This window comes from Zerene cesonia, chromosome 28, assembly GCF_012273895.1.
Source record: "Zerene cesonia ecotype Mississippi chromosome 28, Zerene_cesonia_1.1, whole genome shotgun sequence".
Taxonomy (NCBI): Eukaryota; Metazoa; Arthropoda; class Insecta; order Lepidoptera; family Pieridae; genus Zerene; species Zerene cesonia.
In genome coordinates this window covers 1,847,996-1,857,771 of record NC_052129.1, presented here as the reverse complement: position 1 = coordinate 1,857,771, position 9,776 = coordinate 1,847,996, and positions in this window count along the sequence as shown.

The window sequence follows — 9,776 nt, the reverse complement described above, 5'->3', positions numbered from 1 at the left end:
GTAAGGATGTGTGTGTGTTTTTTGCTCTTTCACGCAAATACTACTAAACCGATTGCAATGAAATTTGGTACGTAGATAGCTGCGGAACTGCGGCAGCATATAGGTAACTTTTTATTCCCATATTCCTACGGGATACGGACTTACGTGGGCGAAACGGCGGAGCGCAGCTAGTTGTTTATAGTACAATGATAGATACTTGTACGATACTGGGTAAATTAAAATAAAATATTCCTAATTATTATAATATCATCATCAGCACATATACATATATGCATTCCACCTGCTGGGACACAGGCCACCTGTGAGGGAATTATTATAATATTCTGGGTGGAGATTTCAGTTATAAGTCACCTGCTTTTCAAACGACTTCAAGTGATTATCAATTCAAGTGTATTTTATTGTGTTTGTAACCTCTTAACTTTATACTGGATGAAACGATTTTTATCATTTCTTTTTACAATTGTTCATATGTGATACTTTATCCGTTGTTTTGACAACGTGAAGACAGTTAAGTTTTTCGTTCAAAATCATTATCAATAACTCCCTTTTCTTTTTATTTGACAATTTAAAAGAATTAATTTTATTTACCTCTGTAAATTTTAATTCATTCTCTCACAAACCAATTATAAAATCTATTTCACAATCGAAAACTTCGTTACGTTTCACGATCGAAATGAATCTATGTATGGGCACAAAAACCTGTGTGTTTCTTCACGCTTAACGTGTACGGGACTTTCACAGCTACCAACTAAATAGTCCATAGACCTTATTAATTGGTTCTGGCATAGGTTCTCGCTTCAGGGTGGATGGGATATTGTAAATCCACAATTAATATAAGTGAAGTCCCGTGTCCCCTACTGGGGTATGGGGCAGGTATCAGTGTTAGATAGCCCATTTATTGAGAAAGGTGGTTAAATATGTACCACTGGCGAAGCCGGGGCGAGATAGGCTGCAATTTTCGGCTGAGGTTTAAAGCCCTAAAGCCGTCCCGGTTTGACCTGGAAGTATCTACTTAACTTTATTTCTTTGTCATTGTTTCAGTAATTTGCCAAACTAAACAATACAATATTTTGAGCAGGTACAAACAGGCATGTGATATAGGTACCTACATATGTTGTACCTAGGTATCTAGGTTCCTAACTAGTAACATACTTTTTTTACTTTTATAAAAAAAAGACACGTAACAACCTGTTTATAACAAGTACCTAATTAGATTTAATACTCCTTCTGTTTATTAATCTCTAAAAGTTATTTTACTTCTTATTAAGGATAAGAGCTGAGTTTCTCACAATAGGGAGATGTGGACTGAGGGAAGAGAAATCTTTGCCCAGCAGATAGACAGTCGTGGCTGATGAAAAAAGGTTTCGTTTCATATGTATGTACTTATCATATAGATATAATAAAAAATGCAAAATACGAAACAAAATCGTATGAAAACAAACAATTAAGCAATACTCCAATTAGCTAAGGAATTATTTTAAACTTGCAAGAAACGCTGCAGACAAAATAAGAACGTTTTACATTTCAGTTTTCCAATAGTTATTATTAATTAGATTGTTTTTATGAGAAACTGGAATTATACCTATTGCATGTAACTTAATTTAACTCGGTTGTATTTTTTGAAATATATCTTTAATATAATCCTATATGGATATAATCCTATAAGGGTAACAAGGCTTTAAAAATAAAGCACTTTACTTTAATTTTTTTATTTCATTAGCGGGCAACTGAGCTGGTGGCTCGCCTGATGGTAAGCGATCACCACCGCCCATGAACATTCGCAGAGATAGTGCCTTTGCGAATGCGCTGCCCGCTTTTAAGGGGCAAGGGATAAGGAAAGGATAGACAACTGGAAGGCAGACATAGACTGGGAAGAGTGAGGAAAAGGAAACGGGATTCCAGCTGCCCCATTGACCATACACACACACAACAAACACAGTAGCATGGTACTATTTCACGCCAGTTTTAGTGTGATGGTGTGGTACTTTCCTGGTGTGAGCTAGTTCAATTCATGCCGAAGCGTGCTCGACTCCCACATAGAAAATATTTGAACGCTATAGACTGCATTTGACTCGATTATGACATTATCAGTTCATACTTGTTTCCACTGCTGGGACACGGTCCTTCTATGTGGGATAATCCACCACGTTGGCCAGTGCAGTTGGCAGTTCAGCATGCAGTGATGATGTTATTCATAGGCGCATATAAATTGAAAAATCAATTTATTTCTTACATGCTTACCTGGTCTCGGAATGAACAGATTTAATTCAAACTTTGCATAATTATTAAGGGCAATACAATAATTTCAAGAGTCAAATTATCATTCTGATTAAGATCGCCGTATTTAATTTTTTTTTATATCTGGCGATCTCTTACATAGTATAGGTACTCTATGTAATTGTAAACAAATGTACTTATTTGTTGATTTTATCAATATAGCGTGTTTTCAGTTTTTTTAACTATATTTTTTTATTATATTTATTCCAAATCGATATTCGATATATAATCAGTTTAATTTTCCTGCATCGCCTAGGTATCTTCTTTAATACTATTTACGTGCTTCTTTTTGTGATAGATTCTTTTGTGATTATTATTATTATTTATTATAGGTAATTGTTATTATATGGTCTACGTCTTAATGACATCCCTTTTACCCTCTGGCTGCGTATAACGCAATTCGAAAAATGAGTCGAATATGCTTAAATTAATTTAAAATTATAACACAACTTTGTAGCTGGATATTATAAATTATATGTAATTTCAAATTGACACAGATCCATTTGTTTCAATATATTTTATAAGTGACTTTCATTTTGACATAATTTCGTGAATTATTTTCAATTCATGGATGAGATATTAAATAATATATCAAATGAGAATCAGAGGAATACTACATAAATGGTATTACAAAAATCAATATCTTTAAAACCCATTACGCATTGAGTTCATTCATTTTAACTCGAATAAATTAAACCAGATGTTGTTATTCTGACTCCCTCAAACCTCCAAATCCCAATTACTTGCACGTAGATCTATAACTAATACAACAATAACAATAAATAGGTCACAACAGTAATTCGCCAGTGACTTGCAGCGGCCGAAGTCGGCCGACAGCTGACCGGCCGATGACCTTCACAAAAACTGCGGAGTCGCCATTGTTATGTTATAAATAATTTCGATATAATGATCCATGATTGTTAATTTTTATATGAATAATTTGAGTCATTAATATGAAGGGATTTAAAACGATCTGCTAGTGTTTATTAATCAAGAGAAAATATCGTCTATAGTTAATTTTTAATTATGATGATTGTTGAATAGATCTGTTAAGTAGTTACGCTACGTCCCGTGGTCTATTCATACTGTATTACTCACCACATCACTTTTTGGTTAACGGTAAAAAGATTGAGAAAGTAAACCTTTGGTAAAATCGAGATGTACCAAAACTTTACTTATATGTAGATTAATAATGAATTCATAAACGTTTATGGAAAAAGGGAAGTGCCACAATCGCTTGCTATTAAATGTGCTATGTAGTAGACTATACAGATAGAGCTAGTTCCCCTTAAAGGTACCCTGTTCACTCTTCTTTTGAAAACCACCAGATTGTACTCATCTGGGAACACAGATTCAGGAAGCATGTCCAGTTCGTGTTAATTACTTTAACTTACATTAAGTATACATACAAGATGAATAATATTATTTATTATTTATTTATTTGGTTAACTAACATTTGTTTACAGTGATTTTTAAGTATAAATAGTATATAACAAATATTCTTGCGAAAAAGTAACAAATAATTAAAGGTTAACACAGCATGCACAAATTGAACAGAGCTTTTCCTGAAATAAGTAGAATACAGGCATAATATTATTACAGTTGAAGCACTTTAATTATAGTTTGACAAGTTTGATTAACGTTTTTGATTTTTTAATTTCCCTGACTAATTTTACTGAACAACATATTTCAAAACGTTTACAAGTCTTTGCCTTCTGATATAAATAAATAACACATAAATTTAAAGAAAATTGTAACGACGACTCTACAGTTTCCGTCGGCCAAGGGTCAGCCACGCGTCGGTATGTCTGTCGAGAAACAAACCGCACTGTATGGTAATTAATACTACCACTTAGGAGCTCCATACTACTAGTACCTGAACCGATAACTGGGGTTAAGTGCCACTTGCCGCTGCCAGATTTTGGATGGGTGACCGGAATTATTTCGCTTCGCGAAGAAAACGCCTGAGGTCGCATAGTACGAATAGTAAAAGGAACCAATTTACTGGGTCAGATTATGGTGTATCAGTTTGTATAAATTACAAGATGTGTGAATATAAGATAAAAAAACAAATTGATGAGGTACCTAGCTTTGTGATATGTGAAAGAAAACTAAAAATTCAATAAACATATTTTTTTTTATTGACCCCAGACTCTCTAAGCCTCACTCTCACCTCCTCTAACGCAAACGATTTTTCAATGCAATGACAACATTATATTTTTAATCAAGTCAGAAATTATATTCAGCTGTAATCAATTTACTGTGTTGGTCGTGGTGACGCTAACATCGCTCAAAATCCTGTTAGAATTTTCCATTCTTCTATTCAGTAAGAGATGGCGCTGTAATAAAAAAAACAGTATATTTTTAATGCAATGCAATAACATTAATAATAACAAAATTTTAAGAATAATAAAGAATTACTGAGAAAATGTCGAAAAGTGTTATAAAATAGTAGTTATATACACATATATAACATAATACAAAAGTTGCAGCTATTCGTCAATAGATGGCTACAATAATAATACTTTTATGTATATCTACACTATTAATTTCGCCTACTTAATACTAGAGGGCACTACAAATTCAAAACAGTTTAAAATATTTGTAATACTGTAATATACAATGTACATATACAAAAATAAAAATAAAATAATTTCATAATTCGATTACTAAGATTTATATTTCTTATGTTTCTTTACATATTAATTACACCTATTGATCATTTTCTATTTAGAAACCAATGATGATTTATATTTTATAATTTTTACATTCTCATAAGAATGTAAAGATTATGCCAATCTAGAAAGGTTATAGAATTCGTATGGGATAATTCCAAGTTTAAGATATGAGAGAGAACCGAGCCATTTTTGTTTTTTTTTTCTTTTTACTCATAAGTTTTCAAATGCCTTAGGTATTCTAAGGCATCTAAAAACTTATGATATTCTTCCATCATTCTCCTATGCTAACACTAAATCTTCGTGACAAATGTTAAACTATACGCCCAGTGTGGTGTGATTTAGTCACAAACATGCATTTAAACGTTTTATTATAATAGTAGAATTAGAAAGTAATACATTTTTCTGTTAAATACTCATTCTTGTATGTTAAACATTACACACATTTAATAGTACAGAAGTATCTTCGAAAAGCAATATAGAGAGCCTTTACTTAAACCTAATAAATAATCACATCCAGTGAACCTACTGTTGATAGAGAAATATATAATTGTTTATTAATCTTTATATTTCTTACGTTACTTAATATTTACTCGGATTAGATTATTTCTAAATTAGAGAGTTTCTTGCCGGCGTCTCCGTTGAAACTGCTTTCCGAACCGGTGGTAAATATTAACTGTATGATGACGATTCAAAAGTACTGTTAGAAGTCTAATTGAATAAATAAATATTTGAGTTTGAGTTTATTATATCGCTCAATATGAATAAGATAACTTTCTTAAAGAACACAATATTTATCCATACCAACCATGTATTCTTTTTCCATCCGGAATCCGGAATCCGGAAAAATTTGAAAGGATACATTCCTTTCAAATTTTTCCGAACAAAACTCGGCGAACAGTGTAGGTACTTACTCCTATGAAATATATATTTTGATCGAGTATCCGTACTAATATTAGTTGTATGGCAATAAAGCTTTTTTTTCTTTCTTTATTAATATTATAAACGGAAAAAAAATACTTTGTCCGTATGACTCTTTTCACGTCTAAACTGAACCGATTTAGATGAAATTTTACACAGAGACAGTTGGAAACCATTTTCAATTCTATCTCGGAAATCCCACGGTAACGGGATCCATGCGGGAAAAGCCTGGTAACTGTTTATTTTCTCTTTTGACAACGCGGGCCAAACCGCGAGCGGAAAGCTTGTATATATGATAAAAAAATATTTCTTATTCCTTGCAATCAACCTAATATAATGTTTGGCAATAAGGTAAGGATAATACCGCAAAACAGATTTTATAATTCCATAAAATATCTATGAAATATTTGATGACAGCAGACTTATCTACAATATGATAAACTATTGCCACCAAACCAAATAAATGCCACCGGGCACCGACACGTCGGTAAAACTCTTCCATTAATTGAGTCTAGGACGGAGTGCCCATTCTATAGGCGGATGGTCATTGCAAACATACAAATAATTACAAATAGTAATATTAAATACTTTTTATGTTCACATAAAAATTTAGATTCCAATCTTATATTCATATTAAATCAATTCCCAAATTTTCGTATGAACGTTTAATTTTAAGTATAAAAATATACAGAAATATATGTGTTGCGTATAACTTGCATTTTGTATATGTTTACTTACAACTGCTTCATTATTTTCTTAACCATGAAAAGCATAAATAACGGTTATAAACTTTCTCACGATGATCTGCAGTGGCCACTGTCCGATCAGCGGTCAATCTATAAACCGGTTCTAAAAGAAATCCTATTATAAAACATTATGGATCAAATGGGGCTAGAAATAAGATTTATTTGTTGACGTGTCATTTGGGTTAACATAGCCTAAGTTTTAAAGGCTTTATCATGTTTTCCTAGACACAGCTCCCCAGTAGATCTTTATAGTAGACCTTCTGCCTCATGGATTAAAAAGTGGTATTTGGTTAAATGTCAATTTATTTCTAATCATAACGTTGCCACAGATTACTAAATATTATTCATAGCGGAATATTAATTCAACATTTAGATATTTGTTAAATATTACTAGTTCAGAATTAAATTCTAAATCTATCTATAAAAAGAACAATCATAATTTCATCCCGAAAAAAAAACCGTCATATAGATTATTCAGAAGCTTAATACAATAAAATCTTTCGTCAATATCTGTATATAGATTCCTAACACAATTTGTTGATCTAAAAAAGAAAAAAAAAAACACGTTCTATTTTTAAATTTACTGATAACGGTCTATTCCCACGCCATATGACAGCGCTGGACAGAGCGACCCCTTCAAGACGCTAAACCTGTTCCGTCTCCCACGGTGGTCATCGTTGACCATCTTAGAAGGGTTGGTTACTGACCATAGATTCATAGTGCTATAGTAGTGCGACGTAGTGCAGTGTCGGTAGTTATTTATAAGTGTAGTGTTTTGATTTATCGGTGAAAAGTTAAAAGGAATTTTTACTTGTTTCAATGTTTATTTTGAAGTTAGTTTTGGCGTAAATACTTTTTATATAATTGTTCGTTTGAATTATTTAAGCACATAAGCATGTTCCGTCGCAAGTATACTAAAATGGGCAAGGTATGTTTTATTTATTATGACGATATAAATAAATTAATAGCGAGTTATCAAATAATTATAGGACATTCATTATTATTCTAATACGTGAACACGATATCCCTGCTTAATTTGATTTAAATTCAATGTGTTAGGCAATAGGTTTCAAATTGGATTTATTTTATAATTTATGTCATATATATCAATGGAGACTTATTTTAAAACAAAATCACATAATAATATTTTTATACTATTCCTTAGACTTGGCTGTCGGTGTTTATTTATAGTGCAAAAAATAAAAACATCATCATAAGATTAAGATATTTTGAATAGTTTTATAAGAAATTAGCTATTGCCATGGCTTGTGTCAGCTTTCCAATGATGAAAGAAGTTTTTAAATTGGTCCAGCAGTTTTTGTGTGAAATCGTTACAAACGTAGATGTTATTCATTTCTTCTGCCTCTCATAAAAAGGCTTCGGTGTAGCTGACTGTCATAAAACAATAATTAAATTACAATTTCACAATTCTAATATTGTATGATCTTAATGTCTTATGATATACTTTGATCTTTAGTTGTACATTCAATAGTTCACACCTGTCAAAATCATATTATTCGAAATGACAGATAAAATGGCGCGCATCCATATCTCTATTCAACCAAACACATAGGCAAATCTTATAGAGCATAATATAACAAAATAACAGTAGTTATTAGTCTGTGGTTGGCTAAGGTGTTAGCCATAAATCGTGGCGCTCTAAACGAGAAAATGTAATGAAACGGCTTGCATTTTCTCGGAGCGGCATCAGTCAGCGCGCCCCCCGTGGATGGCGGCGACAGTGAAAATTCTAAATTCAAATTTGCCGCCAACCGCGTTCGAAATTTGAAATTTGTTCCTGTATGGTGAATTCTTTAGAAATAATGTCATTTTATTACTCAATTGAAAATAAAATTTTAGGCCCTTATGTACCTTGTTTTGAAAATGAACCTGTACGTTGTACTCAGTGAGTAAATAAAAACATAAAAATGTATCATGAAACACAGCGAAAGCTATATTAGGAGTCTGGGTTTCATGTTCTATGTATCAATTATAATATTGAAGCATGCTTGAAAAAATTCATATGTTAATATTATTTACCTTCGAATTGGTCATTATTTAGAAAATCAGTAGATATATCAATAAAACAAATAATTCCCTTCTGTAGATATATTTTTGTGACCTGTGAAATAAAAGAAAAAAAATTCAGTTTCCAAATAAAACAATTAATGAATAAACTAGGCTGAAGAATAACTACATCCATTCGGTAAATGTTCCCTTGACTTTAAAAAAATAATAATAATCTACGAATTCTCAGCCCGCGCCGTTTTCCTCCGTAGCAAGATGGTGCTACAGAAAACAAATTACGAATCATCTGCCCCCCCCGCGAAGACGCTCCCCGCGCCCAAATGACTCAGTTAGAGCTAAATTGCTCCACCAGATTGCCGTCTAGCAAAATTTCCGTTGAATTTAAATTTCGAACATCTGTTATTGTTGCGTTCCGGCTTAATGAAATTGTATCGATTTAATTTATGTTCGATATGGAAAATTTTGAAATAGATACGCAGGGAAATGGAACTAGCGGATTCTTAATTTGAAATTTATTTTTCTATTTTGATGTACAGATATATGTATGGTACATTTGACAGCTATAAGCATACATTTAGGGATAAATGAAGTTCTATTCACGATAGGTTTTTAAATCAGTTGACTGATATTGCTTATGAACTTAAGTTGAAAGCTGACGGTTAGGCGAGATTCAAAGAATTTGAAATGTGATCAATTACGCTCTTAGTTTGAACTCAGGGTTATCTCATAAAATAATTATAATATTGAAACTTTTGAAGATATTAATGATCTTGGATTTTGTAGTTTTATTTTAAAGAATTCTTCATATTAGCATATTTAGTTTAGTGTCCGATTTTCTTGACTCTATATAGGTAGGTACAGATTGCCTGCCTGGGCCAGCCTTTTTCTTTCGTCTTCAGCCAGGTGGACCCCAACCTGAAAATAAATACACTAGGTATCATTAGTTTGTATTTAACCTGTAATATATTACTCATAGAGTTACTGTCATATTTAATTGATTCACTTCATTTCTTAATTGTTAAGATTTTTACCGAAGCTTATTAGGTATGTGTCATCACAAATTTCAATTCTGTTTCGCGGACTCACAGGAGCAGATAGTTAAAAAATAAATAAAAAAAAAACACAAAAA